This window comes from Brachycentrus maculatus, unplaced genomic scaffold, assembly GCF_059751285.1.
Source record: "Brachycentrus maculatus isolate JH-2025_06_01 unplaced genomic scaffold, ASM5975128v1 h1tg000117l, whole genome shotgun sequence".
In the NCBI taxonomy this organism is placed as follows: domain Eukaryota; kingdom Metazoa; phylum Arthropoda; class Insecta; order Trichoptera; family Brachycentridae; genus Brachycentrus; species Brachycentrus maculatus.
The window spans coordinates 709,328-725,957 of record NW_028280870.1 but is presented as its reverse complement, the minus strand read 5'-3'; the positions used below and the strand labels follow the sequence as shown (position 1 = coordinate 725,957).

Sequence of the window (16,630 nt, the reverse complement as noted above, 5' to 3'; positions counted from 1 at the left end):
ACCTCAACGATGATCATTTTGTCTTGAGCCTCTCGAATTATAAATTATCTTTAAATGAATATTTTACTAAATAATATTTTACTTAGTAACTGTTCTTTCAACTACAAGTTAATTCATTTTTGTACTCAGTCTTTTTTCATAACTTATTTTTATATTTAAGTACGCTATTTTCTTTCTTGTATTTTTTTGTACTGTTCATTAATATTTTTATAAAGCACTCTCAATAAATAAAACATTCAAAGGCTCACCGTCTGTACCAATATTTCTTATTTTTTTCTTTAATTCTTTCATCTTGTTCAGAACTGTTAAGGTAGGTATTTCATAAAGTTTTAAAAATAAAAAAAATAAATTGATACCGAGCTTAATTTTACAGAGAAAAACCAAGACATATATGTATGATAGAACAACGTGGATAATTTCTTATACTAACTAACTAACTTCCCGCCGCTTCCCCGCAGAGGTAGGCAGAGAGAATCGAACGCCACACCACTCTGTCTTTGCAAACATTCTTCGCCTCTTCTACATTCATGCATCTCCTCATACATACCCGCCGATTGTTACGACTCCTAACCTGTAACCATTTTCAAGTATTTGGCATACCTGATCGTGCCATGTTTTTCTCGGTCTTCCTCTGCATAATTTCGTATAATATACAAAATTTTATTTTACAATCACACTTATATGATTCAGATGAAATGACATTATTCTGAAAGACATCATTTATCATTATATTTTATCGCGACTTTCAGAATCCTTGATTTGATCTTATCTTTTCATATTAGTTTTTCTTTTCTTCCGCCCCTTTCCGAAATTCAACCGTAATAAGTTATTTATTTTATCTTTTAGACCACGTGTTTCTCATACCCTACGTGCAAAAAGTAGCTCTTTCATGTCCCGGGTTGGCAATTTGACGACAAACTCTTTCTCATCTCCATTTTCCCGGGTAAATCTCATTTAGGGAGGGGCCCTTTCGGTCGCCACCCCGCTATGCCCGACGCTACCGGCCTACGCTAATACACTTTAGCCCACCGATGTTTTAGGCTTTTAAGAAGCTTGTAAATCGGCCTCCAGAATAAAGGGTGGCACTAAGTTACCGCATTTTTGTATTGTGTATTTTCCTCTCGAGCCTTCAATTTCGTAGTTTTTGATGATACGTCGAGGTAAAATGGTCGGTATAAAATTTTACGAAATCTTCCCCGATATATGCTAGTTACGACTGACCGCTCGAGTCCGTGGATGCGATTAGAATCGATCGTACCTTTTCCGCCGCTTAAATCTCTAAAACAGCCGTGTGGGCGAGTTTGCCGGAAATGATTTATACAGATTAACCGCAAATCACCGAGCATCAGTGTCCTCCCGGCCTCTCCACCCCGCTCATACTACTCTACTCTTCCCGCCGTTCCGAGTCCCGAAAATGTAAATATGCCAACAGCGATAAAGGGCGAATCCCTTTTCCGTATACTCCGCCACATTCATCATTCATTATTTATTGTTGAGCCACGTTATCTTTCCCGCGAGTTGAGCTCGAATCACAGGAGAGATCTCAGCCGCTCCCGCGTCGTATTCCCGTACTGAAAGGGACGAATTCAGGGACTGTAACAATTTCGACACACAGATGTTCTCTAGACCGTAAATCGGTCTTGTAATTCAAATCTATACGCTTTCCTTGTTTGTACAATTTTTTACTCTTCCGTAATACGTTGGTTTGTAGATCCGTAAGTATGTACTCACCCGCGATATTTTTTGGTGTCGCATTTAAGGTATGATTTATTCGGAAGGTCGCCGCGATTGTGACAAAACCCGCTTAAAATGTTCTAAATGCCATTTAACTTTTTTTGGGGAACGGTTTTTATTGTGATTCGTAAATGGTGGCCCTTTTGTGGTTGCTACATTCAAATGGATGGCTAATTTGCAAATATCCGAAACCGAAAGTTGCCCACACTTTTCTTCTCTCGTAAAATTATTACGCGCTCTTTGCGGTGACAACTTTCGGGTTCACGTTGAATATTAAATCTAGCGAAAGAATGCTTTTACGGTGAGAGATTTCCGCACTTACTTTTGTAAATGCATACATTACTCGCGAACCGATTGTACTTCTTACCTGCAAATCTACTATATCGCCTTCAAACTTCCTTTAACATCATATTTTATTCACTTGTGAATTTCATTTTCTCTCTAGTTTATTTTCTCACATCAATTTTTTGTTTGTTTACCAAACTGTAGATGTAGTGGAGAACATTTTACCGAAGGGCTGTTAACTTGAGCGATAATATTTCAAACATGTCTTTAGAAAACATCGAGTTTCCTGAGATTTCAATTCCAAGTGTCATTTGCACGACGAATGTAGGTTCGGGCGGGGGAGGAGGTGGGAGGAGCGCCACCACCGCACACTTTTGTACGACTTTTAATTCTAGAGCTCTCGAGTGTACTGTGTACGATTTTTTGTCAATTTTCTCCGAATTGATGTACCAAATGATGATTTATTTCTTTGCTTTTCAATTTTTATTTGAATAGACTGTTGTGGTTCTATCGAAACGTGCTCGCGATAAATTCATTCCGCGGGGTATAGCGTATACAGGATACTGCTCGTTTCGGCAAATGTCTGATTTCTAAAGTACTTAATACCCTTTTTCATCACCGAAGTTATTTTACTTTATATTTTAGCGAAGCGATTCTCCCGCTTTCATCTTGTACTGGTTTTCCTCCGAGAGCTGTGTTGCCTGAGGTCTGGATCTGAGTTTCCCTTTGTTATCTCCTACTCTTCAGCCGCCTTTATCCGACTCTTTATTATTATACCAAAATAGTAGTAAATCCCGTTAAGACACTTACTGCGACAATATTATCTTTATCTTTTTTATTTCGCTTTTTACGAAGTAGTAAAATATTCAAAAACAGTTCAATTATATCTGACATTTCATTTCGCTCCTTTTTGTAGCTGCAAAAAAAGATATCCCGGATTGCAACTTGATCAAGATAAATGTCGAATAAAGAAGCGATATTAATTTTGGGTAGTACGCCGTTTTATTTCCTCTATTACTTTTTGGTCGTTCCGTTATTCCTTCTTCTTCCTTTTTTCAATTTCATTTTTATTGAAGGTTTTCTCCTTGACAGTTAAATTTACGATGCAGGCCCCATCTTAATTTAAGTACCGAGTATTTTCTCAAATGGCTCATAAAATTACGCCAGGGTGATTCGTTATACTATTCGCCCAGTCAAGTAGCTCACATTAGTTCTTGCCTGCAATTTGACTGTATCAAAATTCCAATCAACGTGCTATATATTAAAGAGTTATTTAGGAATCACAAATTTTACCTGGGTACTCGTATCACCGAATTTAATGACTTTTTGCATGTCGTGAAGATGTTATTCATGCGTCAAGTTTAATCCTTGGCATCAAATTTGATAAAGTGTATAATAATCCCAAAATCTCAATTCAACGTCAAAAAACACGTTCAAAATTTTCAGCTTTGCACGAAATAACAAAACATAATTTTGGAGATGGACGAACGCTGTCGGACGTGACAAGCGTTTTTGACTTTCAAATAAATATTTAAAAAAAACTCAACTCTACTGATGCGCAGCGCTGAAGGGATGAGGAGAGGGGTCCTGGCAGAATTAGTATCACCAAAATATATTCCGGACACGAATATTGATACGAGAGTGGAAAACGTTGTTTTTCCTCGATGATCTGTGCTTGTTCATTTCAGTTGTATCACATTTCAATTTGTTCTTCCTACCTTTACTTTTATTTGAAAATACTTACCATAATTTCAAATAATTACTGTTAATTTTTTTCTTAAGCATCTTCAAAAACGCGTCGCTAGTTCATTACAACAATACGAAATTTTAAACTTTATTTTATATTTTTTCATATATTTATAAGTGTATTCAAATCTTTCTACACAAAACTGGATTAAACCCTAACAAGAGGTTGTTATCAGGATCTGCATTTGTATCCTAATAATCTTTGATGAGATGTCAAGAAATAATATGAAAAATAACTCCTATAATTGGATATAATCCAGGTTTGTGAATAAGTATTTGGACACACTCAAAATGTTATAAATAAAGTAACTGGTCAAATTGTAAGGTAAAATAATAAAAATGAAAATGATATTTTCTGGGGTTTCTCATGTACTTGATTATTATTCAGGATTCGGACCTCACATACTAATAAAAGAGTTTCTGCTCAATAAAAAGCTTCTTTTCATCTCACCAATGAATGTATCTAGTGAAGTTCTAGTGATTCAAGAACAATGTTTCAAAATTGGTTCTTATTTATAGAATTTTCAAGAATTTGAATAGTGTGGTTGTCAATAATGGGTAGAATTGATATTTTAAACCAGCCTTTGACGGTTGTTATCCCTTTAAATGCCCAGACTTCATTTGATGAGATGTCAAAAAATAATACGTTATATTTCATTAAACGGTGTCATGGACATTTATTGCATTGAAACATGGGTTAAACGTTACCTAAGCGAATTCATATCTCGGGAAAGCTACCTCGTTAGTGTTAAGTTTGGATTTATCCGTCTATAACCCTATCTGTGAACATTGGGAGACCGAGCCGGCATCCGCAGCGCGCCGACTTGTACCCAATATCTCATATCGGCCGCCCCGCGCGACATTGTCCCCGGCCATTTTATAGTTCCGCCATCTTGCGAGGAAGAATACGGGGCTTTTCATTGTGTCGCCTGCAGCAAGATGGATCTCTGGGTTTCTGCCTTTGTTGTCTCTCTCCCCGCCATTATTTGGGCGAGATACTTTACTTTACTTGCAGCCTCATCTGCGATATGCCCGAGCCGCACTATCTGCCACCATTCCGCGGATAAAGAATCCTCGTTCTCGAATGAATATGCTCACATGTACCGCGTAAACGGTCGCTACGAATTATTGAACTTTACGATCGTTCAGTTGCATGCATTAAATGTCGTATATTGAATTATTTATCTGCTCACTGGTCGCCAATGAATTATTTAGTACTACGTGTTCAGTATTTCATTATTAGATATTACGCGCGCACATTCATACGTTGTCTCATAAAACAAACATTATTGTAAAATATTGACTAAATACGTTATCAATATATCATTTGTAGTATTGTTAATATTTTCGTTATATTCATCTCATGCGGACGAATGTGCGGCAAAAAGATATATGATAGATGTTCGAATCGTGATATCGCTCACTCCTTTCAACAAAGTCATATCAAAAATCGTCAATTTTTAATTGTGCATGTTTTCGGAATGCTAAAAAATGTACTATATTCCAGCAAAAGCGGCATATTTTTAGCTTAAAATTTACCCGCTACAGAGCAGAAATTGTTGTTTTTGCATTTTGAAGAAAACGTTTTTTTTTTTTTTAATAAAGTCATTATTTTTTAAGTGGAGAAAAAACTTCAGGTTTTACCTAAAAAGATCTGTTGGATAATAAAAAGTTCAATATGTGGCTTGATATTTATTTTTAATACATTTTATTGTGTTCTTAAACTTTAAAAACGATCTCCTGATAAATCAAGTTTTTTTTTTATATATGACGTTGTTGAAAGGAGTGCGCGATATGAGGAAAGAATGCAAGGCTGAAGTAAGTATAATCGATAAAATTAAGAAAGGTGTGTTGAAATGGGTTGGTCATGTGAATTAATGAGTGAAGAAAGAACACTTAAACAAATTTATGATGCGAATTCAGTTGGAAATATAATCTAAGACCGAGGAAAACTTGGCTTGATCATGTATTATAAATCTGGTCAGGAGTAAGAATAATTGGTGGATATGTACGAGGAGATACACGAAAGTGGAAGTGGCGAAGGTTGTTTGCAAAGACTGATTGGTGTGGCTTTGTATTCTATTTGCCTACCCGTGCAGTGAGGCGGCGTATTGGTTTATTAGTTAGGAAGTTAAAAAAATACCAAATATATTTATGGTTGCGTTGTGGACATAATAAATATTCCATTTCACCATAAAAAGAGTTATCATTTTGTTTCGGCCAAAATCTGTGTATTTTTCAGAATAATTTATGTATTCAAATAGTATTAATAAATGTACGCGAGAAGAACAAAGAGACGCAGTTCGTCGACTTATATTTTGTTTATAATATTGTCCCCACCACGTGTAGCTCCTTTAAAATCGTATATAAGGGGTGGCGGACAAAATTTTGTGTGCTCTGATTAAATAATATTCAAAACGTGTACACGCCGCGCTCGCTCTGTTTTTATATTGGTGTCGCTTTGTTCTTCTCGCCTTAATAAGTCTGTAATTTTCGATATATTTGTGACCCTATGTTCTTATAACTTTGTGATTTTTTAATAAATAAAAGATTGTCTTCATTTGCGCGTTTCCGTCTTCCTAATCAAAAGTGTTCCAGTACCGTTAGTAGTAACACATTTATTTTAAAATACGCTAAAAATACGATAAAATATTAGGGGAATTGCAATGATTAAATGGATGCATCTCAGTAGAAACAAGAAGCAATATCGTCGCCTACGAAAAATTCAACTAAATTCTCAATTGTCTCCGCTTTGCGGAAAGAATAAAGTTAATACTTTTCATAATTTATTTGAAGCGGTTTAAGCGATTACGCTTTACGCTTTTATTTAAATGAAACGATTTAAAAAGATTACGCGGGATTCCGCTTCACACAACTGGAAGAGGGTCGGAGGTTTCATTGAAAAACTTTCAAACGCGAATTATTTTAAAATATTAATTTCCTTATATTGTTTTAGGCGCCAAGAGGCGTGTTATTTGTTTATTTTTCATCATATACCTAATTACAAATTACAATTTACAATAGTATGCCCTCATTGGGCTATTCCGTGTCGATGGTACATTTTACAATACTTATTTATAAAACTACTGTCCGCCTCCATAGTTAAATGGTCAGCACGCTCGGCTACCATACTGTAGGTCCTGAGTTCGATTCCCAGGGGGGTCAAATAAATATTAGTGATTTTTTCACTCTAATATTTATTCAATATAACCCTAGACTGGTACCTGAAGCGGAGGGCTGATCACCTTTCCTTGACATGTTAATGATCAAGATAACACTGCGTTTATGTGATGCTGTGCCCTATGCACCATAAGGGTGCGGATAAGGGTTTAAATTAATTCGTTTATAAAACTATATTATTTACTAAGGAAAATTGTTTATAATATTTAATCAAATACGACATAGCCGAATGGTGTAACCTTTATTAGATCTGCTCACCTCCAGTATCTATTTCTTAATAGATGTTGTTAAATATTTAGTTTCGTTATTTAATGACTTTATGGACAATGAAAGCAGGTTGTACAACCTTTTTACATAAAAATCAAAATGTTCTTCTGACCAAAAGAGGTGTGTGTTATGTATTGTTTGCTTTATTTCTGTCTTTTGGATCTTGTGGTTCTATTTATGTTTCCATAAAATGTGTTAATTGTGATTTGTGTGCTTTGCTGGGTGGTGCTTTCTTGTGATATGTGAGAGTAATTTTGAAATGCATATGCATGTATATGATACATTATACATAGGTAATTGGTGTTATCCCGAAACATGCCCATTAATGTGTTGACTCCGTCCTCGTCCTTAAAATAACTGGAATATGGCGGCTGTTTTCAGTTGTTGATGAATTGAAATGATAGATGCGCAAACAATTATTGATGGCAGATCAGTAGTAGCAGAGATAGAACATAAAATTGTAACCTAAATTCTCCTAAATTTATGGCTTGACAAATCGCTCACTCCTTTCAAGAACGTCAAAAATCAAAAAACTTGATTTTTCAGGAGAACGTTTTTAAAGTTAAAAAATAAAACACAATGTATTAAAAATAAATATCAAGCCAGTATTGAACTTTTTACTGTGCAGCAGATCTTTTTAGGTAAAACCTGAAGGTTTTTTCTCCATTTGAAAAATATTTAGTTTATTTAAAAAAAAAAATTAAACAATACCTCTTCATCAAAATGTAAAAACAACGTTTTCTGCCCTGTAGCGGGCGAATATTGAGTTAAAAATATGCCTTTTTTGCTGGGATATAGAAAATTTTCTGAGCATTCCAAAAACATGCACAACTCAAATTTCACGATTTTTGATTTATGACGTTCTTGAAAGGAGTAAGCGAAATGTGTGGTTTTAATGGGAGAGAGGGAAGAGTATCGCTTTATGCACGAGTTCACTCAAAGATTATACGATGAATAATTACAAATTAAAAATAAAAATCTTTTGTATAATTATGTAATAAAATGTATAATTTTACTATCAATGATGTGAGAAAGTATATCTTTGAATATTTTTATTTATTCAATGCTCTCTCATTGTCTTTCTAAAACAAGCTAATTGTGAATTGAATCGCTAAAAAAATCAATAAAATTCAAGTTTTTTTCTCAATATCTCTTATTTTCTTATTTTTTTCTTTGATATGAGTTTAAAAAAAACTATATTAAAAGCATTTTTATTTGTATCGTAATATAACAACTTTTAATATAACAATTTTTTTATCGTAGGGGAAGGGGGGGCTAGTTGTTACAAAAAAATTAAAAGCTAAATATCTGGTAACTGTTTATTTTGAGATACATAATATTGATTATATCGTAATGTACATATATTAAAATATAATAAAACAATTAAAATATGTACCAACAAAGTCCACAAAAATAATTATAGCATATTTAAAACATTTCAAAAATTGTAACAACTTGCCCCACACAGGGGCAAGTTGTTACAAGGCGGGGGCATGTTGTTACGAACTAAAACAATAATAAAACATATATTTAATTGTTAACAACAATATGTAGAACATATATAATAACATGTAAAATTAAGTTTTTAATATTTAATCGCTTAAATCTCTGTCCGAATCACAATTTGGGTATGTAAAATTAACTTTATCGCCACGAATGCAGGAAATGTGAGCCCATTTAATGCATGTGATGCTCTGGATCCAATCCTGTCCAGGTTTAGAGCAATCAAAACTCTTCGTGCATACCAAACACAAGCATTCTTCATGTTCTGAGTCGGAAGAAGAATCCAACACTTGCTTCTTCTTCAGTTTTTTCGACTGTTTTATCGAAATGTTTTTTAAAATTTATTTAGCGGCCTGTTTTCAACCAATATTTTGTTACTGTATTATTATCATTCCAATTATTGGGATCTGGAATTCGATTTTTAAAAGCACATTCAAATGCTAACTTCTTTGCATCAGTAGTTGATAGGCCATGAAATATTGAAAAATGTATGCTGTAAGCTCCTTTTCCTGATCGACAGAAAATATTTGGCTGAAGTTTGTTGTAACCCACAAATTTAGCTGTGGTTGGACTATTCTCTTGACGTTTTATGTAACGAAGTAACGTCATAAAATTTACTTTGTATACTTCAGCAACTCTTCGAATAGATATTTTTTCTGTTATTTCTTTAGCTGCTCTTTTGTAGGTCTCCTCGGAAATTTCACCTCTACAGGTTTTTTTTATATGTCCGTACCATTGTTGTATAAATTCTAGAACAATAATAATAAATAGTTTTATATAGGGAAACGTTGTGGGGTTAGTTGCTACAGTAACAACTTGCCCCCACATCGTTGTAACAACTAGCCCCTCTCACCCAAAATTATTATATTGAGTTTTAACACTAACACGGAAAGTGTTATTTTTTTGATATATTATCTGAATGTAAGCAGAGACATGTAGAGTTTTACTAATTTACTTTGAATCGACTTACCTCTTATAGTTGGAGAACAATTAAACTTCAAAATCAATCAACGAAAGTTACTTTCAGATCGAAAAGCACTATTATCGGTTTTATTTGAATTACGCACGACCGGCAAGAGCGATATTCCGTCGAGCACTGCGGACATGATACCTAGACATGCTGTGCGACACATACCCCACAGAACCTAGTGGTTGGGGAGTTATTTAGAATGTAACAACTTGCCCCTGTAACAACTAGCCCCGCCTTCCCCTAATATAATAATTTTTAAAGTAGTATTACACAAATTGGACGATGAATGACAAAGAGAGTGTTTTATTAAATAATGTTTATGTTCTTGTACAATGTTATTAGATTTCCAAACGAAATATTTCGGTTTCATTACATTTTACCTAGTTTTAACATTTTGAGCGTGTCAAAATGTCCTAGTGAAGTTCTAGTGATTCAAGAATAATGAATCAAAATTGGTTCATATTTATAGAACTTGAGTAGTGTGACATTATTGACACCAATAGATGTCTCTAGTTAAGTTCTAGTGATTCAAGAATAATGTTTCAAAATTGGTTCATATATATAGAACTTCCAAGAATTTGAGTAATGAGGTTGTCAATAATGGGTAGAATTGGTGAATGTTACACGTGTGTAAAGTGAGCACTTAAACCAGCCTATGACGGTCGTCAGCCCCGTAAATGCCCAGACTTCCATATTCTTCTTCATCTTTGATGAGATGTCAAAAAATAATATTTACCTTGATTGTTTGTACCTAATTTCATTTTTGTCGTTAGCGGACACGACTTTGAATCGCGCGCAACGTGTCGATCTCGGCGATGAATTGTTTCGCATATTTCAGGAAGAGTTGCGTATGATATGTGATGTTTATGAAGCGCGCGCGGCAAAGTGCCTTGCATGTTATTTGGCCAAATGGCTCCTATCAATCTTAATATGTTTCATAAATCTCTCCAGTCAACGCAACGGAGCGAAGATCAATTTCTGGAGCGCTTTGCTTCCGTCGTTCCATGCCACCGCCTAAAGTGATATCGATACATGTTTTTTCACATAAACTATTCTCCGATATTGCTCCATTATAAAAACTACCAATATCTCACACTTGAATCGTTCGACTTTTTTCCAAAATCTTTCAGTAAGATTTTGCGTAATGTTCCAAACTATATTTAATAATACATTAACTTGATGTCGCCTTCATATTTACATTTCACATTAATGTTTTAATATTTTCTTGCATGTTTTTCGCAGATACTTTGTGGCACATTTTATAAACTTATAAAATAAAATAAATTTGTTTTAACCACTTTTTATTGGTACACTTTTTCCAACCGGTTTCGACAAGAACCCCGTCATCATCGGGTATATTATGTTGAAACCGGTTGGAAAAAGTGCACTAATAAAAAGTGGTTAAAACAAAGTTGTTCTATTTTATTATGTTTTAATACTTTGTATTCGTATAATCAGTGGCGTGCATAGATAATTAATTAGTGTAGGCAGTAGAGGTAGGTAGTAAGGTAAGCTAGGTATTACTTACTAGGGAAAGCAGTAGAGGTAGGTAGTAAAGTAAGCTGGAACTACTTAGTAAGGTAGGGTAGGTACTGGTTGCGTTTTCATATGCCACGCGGGTAAGTTAGGATTGGCACTGCTTTTCTGCCTATATGGAATGCACGCCCCTGCGTATAATTACAGCCGTTACCCAAAAACGTTTCTTTATAATAGCTTACTGTGTGAATTTTGTATGATTTTAAAACGTATCCATTAAAATATAACTGTTGTTAAGGTATGTATTTATTTTAACAAAGATTTATTATCTGCTACTGCGACACCTGTCACCAAACGTATCTTTGAATATAACGAGCCAAATCCAATTAAAAATGACGGGAATATCTCGTACATACAATTTTTTATGGGTGGAATAATATAATTTTTTTTTGAATGGAATATTATTTATGAAACCTTAAGCATATTCTTGGAATACATTTATTAAGTGGATACTGTTATTTATTTTTCAACAGATTAAGCATATTACTTTGTTCTCATGAAATAAAAGCAAAATTGTACAAAAAAAACAAAATATTAATAAATAATGGAAAAATATTATTTATTGGTTCGGCGTTAACTTTGTGGAATGACATGTCGATTATTTAAAAAAAAAAAAACATTTGTATAGTACCACTTATTGAGTTTAACATTACACATGACTAGTTTTGAAAACTCCAGTTGTTTTCATTAACAGGTGATTACAAAAACTAAAAATTAACTAACTGGTATGATTTTCTAATCACATCTTGATGAAAACAACTGTAGAATTCGAAACAATGCAAGTGTTTAATTTTTTATTAATAATGGAGTACGTTGTAAATGAATTAAAACATGATATTATTTATGTATAACTATTTTTTTTTAATAAATCAATGTTTTTGGTAATATGATATTATGTTACTCGCAGTCGGGTTTTCTTTTCACCCATTTTTTTAGCATTGTAAAAACTGTTTTAAAACACACAAAAGACTTCTTTGTTTATGTTTTTAACCAAGTAACATCTTAACCGCAAATATATTTCGTCTAATTTGAACCCTTAAATGCATTCCGTTGCAATTCCGCAACAACAATTTCACATCCGTTGAAACATCCTTTAGTAGCCTGGAATTGTTATAATTTACACTGTTGCATATATCGCTCACTCCTTTCAAGAACGTCATAAATCAAAAAACTTCAGGAGAACGTTTTTAAAGTTTAAAAATGTAATACAATGTATTAAAAATAATTATCAAGCCACTTATTGAACTTTTTACTGTGCAACAGATCTTTTTAGGTAAAACCTGAAGGTTTTTTCTCCATTTGAAAAATATTTAGTATATTTAAAAAAATAATAATACACTACCTTTTCTTCAAAATGTAAAAACAACACTTTCTGCCCCGTGGCGGGTAAATATTAAGTTAAAAATTTGCCTCTTTTGCTGAGAAGTACATTTTCTGGACATTCCGAAAACATGCACAACTTAAAATTGTCGATTTTTGATTTATGACGTTCTTGAAAGGAGTGAGCGATATATCACACACCCAGGTGTTAGAATTAAGTCAGTTTTTCATAAGATGGCGCTGTGCGTTCTTTCTTGACATTTAGTTATTTTTTCAGAGTTTTTTTTTTAAATCATGCATTTAAGGGTTAAGTAAACACAAAACAAAGAAGGTCTTTAGTGATCAAATATTGCCTGAACCGCCGCGCCGTTGTTGCGGGGTCCGATGAGATCAGGAGCTAGACGGAGATCTGTGCTCACCGCCGCCGCTAACCGAATCCCCTCCGCCGTCCGCACTCCTCATTTCCAAATTTCCCAAAGACATTAATTCAATTTATAGTCTGGCGGCTAGCTGCTCACTGCTGGCTGGTTACATTGTTCTCCAACTTCTGCCGGAAACTTCTTCCGGATCGGATTGCCGACTTTCTCAATTTTATTATGGGAAAAAACGCGCTCTTCCCTTCTCTCCGGTGCCATTACTCTCCCCGACCGTGCATCTCGGTTTGAATATCATCAAGAATTTTAAAGTGTTATTACAAGTCTGAAACTTTAAACCATAAAGAAATTTATCTCGAAATTGTCGCCTAAATTATGTTGGCCGTGTGCATTTCACCGTTATTTTACATACATTAAAAAAATAATAATCTCCTCTTTTTTTCTTTTTATAAGATATAACCTAAGCTATATAATCCACAAATATTACCTCCAAGATATAACCCGCAAAGCCTCTATTTTAGAGATTTGGCTGCAGGTAGTAAAGTAAAGATAGGTAAGGTAGATGTAGAAGATACGTCACAAACACCCAGATCAATTAAAAATAAATATTTCTTGAATTCATTTTCAATTGGCAGGAATCGAACGCGCCGCCAGTTTCGCAGTCGAGCGTCTACCCAAATACGCCGCGACGCCTGTCTTGAACATATATTTTTAAATCACTTCATTAAAATGTCAATTTCTTAAGCATAAAGTAATTTCAATAATTGATTCGGCAGTCACGTCATGGTAATATCAACCCATTTTAAAATTATCAGCAGTATTTAACAAGTTAACGTAAAATTCAAAAATAAAAACTGTAAACGAATAAGCGCCCTTGAGGTTGTGTTTTATGAAAATGGCGCTTTTTCATTATTAAATTTTTATTATTATTATTATTAAGATAAGAAAATAATATTGTTCATAGTTACCCCAAATATAAAATATAGTTCCTACAAACAGACGCGGGCGGAATCTACTGTTTTATGTTTGAAAATGAAAGTTCATTTATTTCCTCTCTGAGAGGTTATAATGAAGGAAAGATTTACGACATGAAAGTTTCCCGGAGAAAATTGTTTTTAATCGACCATTCAATTATTTTGCCCGACAGGTTTTTATCTCTCGGAGTGGAGAGCAAGGGGTAAGGGTACAGCGGTTGATAATATCGTGTTCTTGCTTTATCAGTGATTAATTTATCGCCCGGCTTCATTGTTTACTGTGAAATTACTACATCCCGATCGGATTTTCCCTACAAATCTCGCCGTATTGTTTACTTTTTACGTGTGCTCGCGGTCAGCTTGTATCATTATCCGTTTGGCGCTTTGTGTAATTTCCACAAATCGCCCGAAAATTTATGCTCATCCTGAATTTATTACTAGAATTAATTAATTTGTATTGTTTCTAATGTCCTAATTATTCCTGTCGCATTTCTATATGCGTTTAGTGATATTATTCATCGTAATTGTAACTCATTTAGTCCCATAGGAGATAAACGGACATATGTAGTTGCAATTTTTGAGGTTCATTCTGTATTTGTGGCAAGTTAATTATTCATTATCATCGAGAACTAAAAGTGTGGTAAAACATCGATTAATTAATACGAATATTTACTTACATCATGTATGGTATATCATTTATAATTATATTTTGAAATTAAGTGCGATTAAAATTCAACGACTCTGGAATGATTTATATCATCAAAAGCCACATTATTCTACAAATTCTTTCTGTAGAAATTTTACTGAGAGCAGTTTACGCATTCTGGTCCTGCGATTTTGAGTAGCGACCCAGTTTCCTCTCGACTTATGAGAATAATTCTTCGTTTTATTAGAATAATCCTACATGCTTTTGAAAATAAGAAGATTCCACAATTTAAAATACTCTATTTTCTAGACTTACGACTGTAAAAAAGATGGTTTTACACGAGATATTTTGAAAGACATGTTTTAATGCGGAAACTGTAATTTTTTTCATTTTATTAAGTGAAATATGATTCTCGTACTTATGTTTATTTTTCGACATTTATTGAAAATAAATGAAACAATAAAATTGAATTTCATTAATCAGGGTTATTAAACAGTTATTCGAGTACTTTATATGTACACTTCCACGGACTAAGATAATATGGTTATTTAATAATGGGCAGAATAGTAAACGTTATAATATCCCACAGTATATAAAGAGAGCACTTAAGCCCGCCAATGTTTAACGCCTACGAATGCCCAGACTAAATCCGTTCGTATAAAAACATCTACGTCTCTATTGAGACATCTGTATCATCTTATTATAGCGTCTTTATGGGTTAAATGCAGCGTTTTTATTCAATGAAATTACTATAAAAAAATAAGTAAAATATCATAGTGCTGAAAGCTTTATATTTTTTTCGTTTAATCGATGGTTTCCGTTCTGATCATTTTCATTCACGCCAGTATTTATTCTAAGTTCTTATATGTAACTACAGTAAGTAGGTTGCGGGCGCGAGGTAATCTCATTTTCTATCAGGAAACCGCTCCGACCGCCATCCTTGCTCTTCGCCTCGTCTCGTCTCCTCGCCGTCTCGTCTCCTCACCGTCTCGTCTCCTCGCCGTCTCACCTTTCGAGTTCACGGCTGGCACTTTATCGGGAGTATTTGCTTTCTGCCACTTTACATCCGTGCCTGCGACATCGACGCGGAAAATAATCGACGTCTAAAGTGAGTTATCGAGGCGTTTATGGACTGAATCAATTTACTGCCTTTATATTCTACGTCCTTCAACGTCGTCGGATTTATTCTAAAATATTGACGTACAGGATTGTCTTATTTACAAGAATATTGTTACTATTTACTATTTTTCCTTGTATGTTTTTAAGAAACACGATAACATAAAAAATTGACAAATTTTCAATTTAGTTTAAAAATTTGTGAACAAAGTTAGTGTCTCAATATGACGTAGCCCTTAAGGTAATATTCTACTTAAATAGCGGTTTATAAAGTATTCATAAATGATTGTCATTTAGGTTACATACATATCAGTTACATACGAGTAGATAATTAGACAATTCTTACATCTACAACATTTTGAGTGTGTCCAAATACTTGTTCACAAAATCTGGATTATCTCCAATTACAGGAGTTATTTTCGTATTGTTTTTTGACATCTCATCAAAGATGAAGAAGAATATGAAAGTCTGGGCATTTACGAGGCTGACGACCGTCATAGGCTGGTTTAAGTGATCACTTTACACACGTGTGTGTAAAGTGAAAAAACGTTTTTAACGTAGATAGTAAACACTCTTATTATTATTGTGAAATTAAATATATATTTTCGTAGAATTAAATATATACCTCAAAGACCAATTCCGTAATTATAAAAATACGTGTTCCTCATTTCAGAAAGCCGTAATATCAAAAAAATCGCTTCAGTACTAGGAGGCTTAACCTATACGCTATACCTGCCATACATATTTCATCCCTTCCCATGAATTGCTAATAAAAAGATCACCCTCTCGGTCCGAGCATTAGAGAGACAACGTACTAAATAATGTAGCACCTCGCTCAGACGATGCCAAAAGTAGCCCCTGTGCATAATTGAATCACAATGTTACTGCCAACTTTTTACTTTATTAGAACTTTCCAAAACTCACTACCGATGAGAGCAGATGATTTCAAATTTATGCACATTTAGATGTGAGCTAACTA

At 34.1% G+C, this 16,630-nt stretch overlaps 1 protein-coding gene and 1 long non-coding RNA gene across 3 annotated transcripts in view; one reads left to right on the top strand and one right to left on the bottom strand.

Moving 5' to 3' along the window:
* Positions 1–16,630, top strand: part of Sdc (Syndecan) — a 329,248-nt gene that overhangs the window by 51,498 nt on the left and 261,120 nt on the right. The window lies entirely within an intron of this gene.
* Positions 8,518–9,813, bottom strand: LOC148309777 (uncharacterized). The gene is made up of 2 exons (XR_015837491.1): positions 9,686–9,813; positions 8,518–9,464 (listed from the first exon to the last, which is right to left on the bottom strand). It is a non-coding gene; the product is annotated as an uncharacterized LOC148309777 (long non-coding RNA).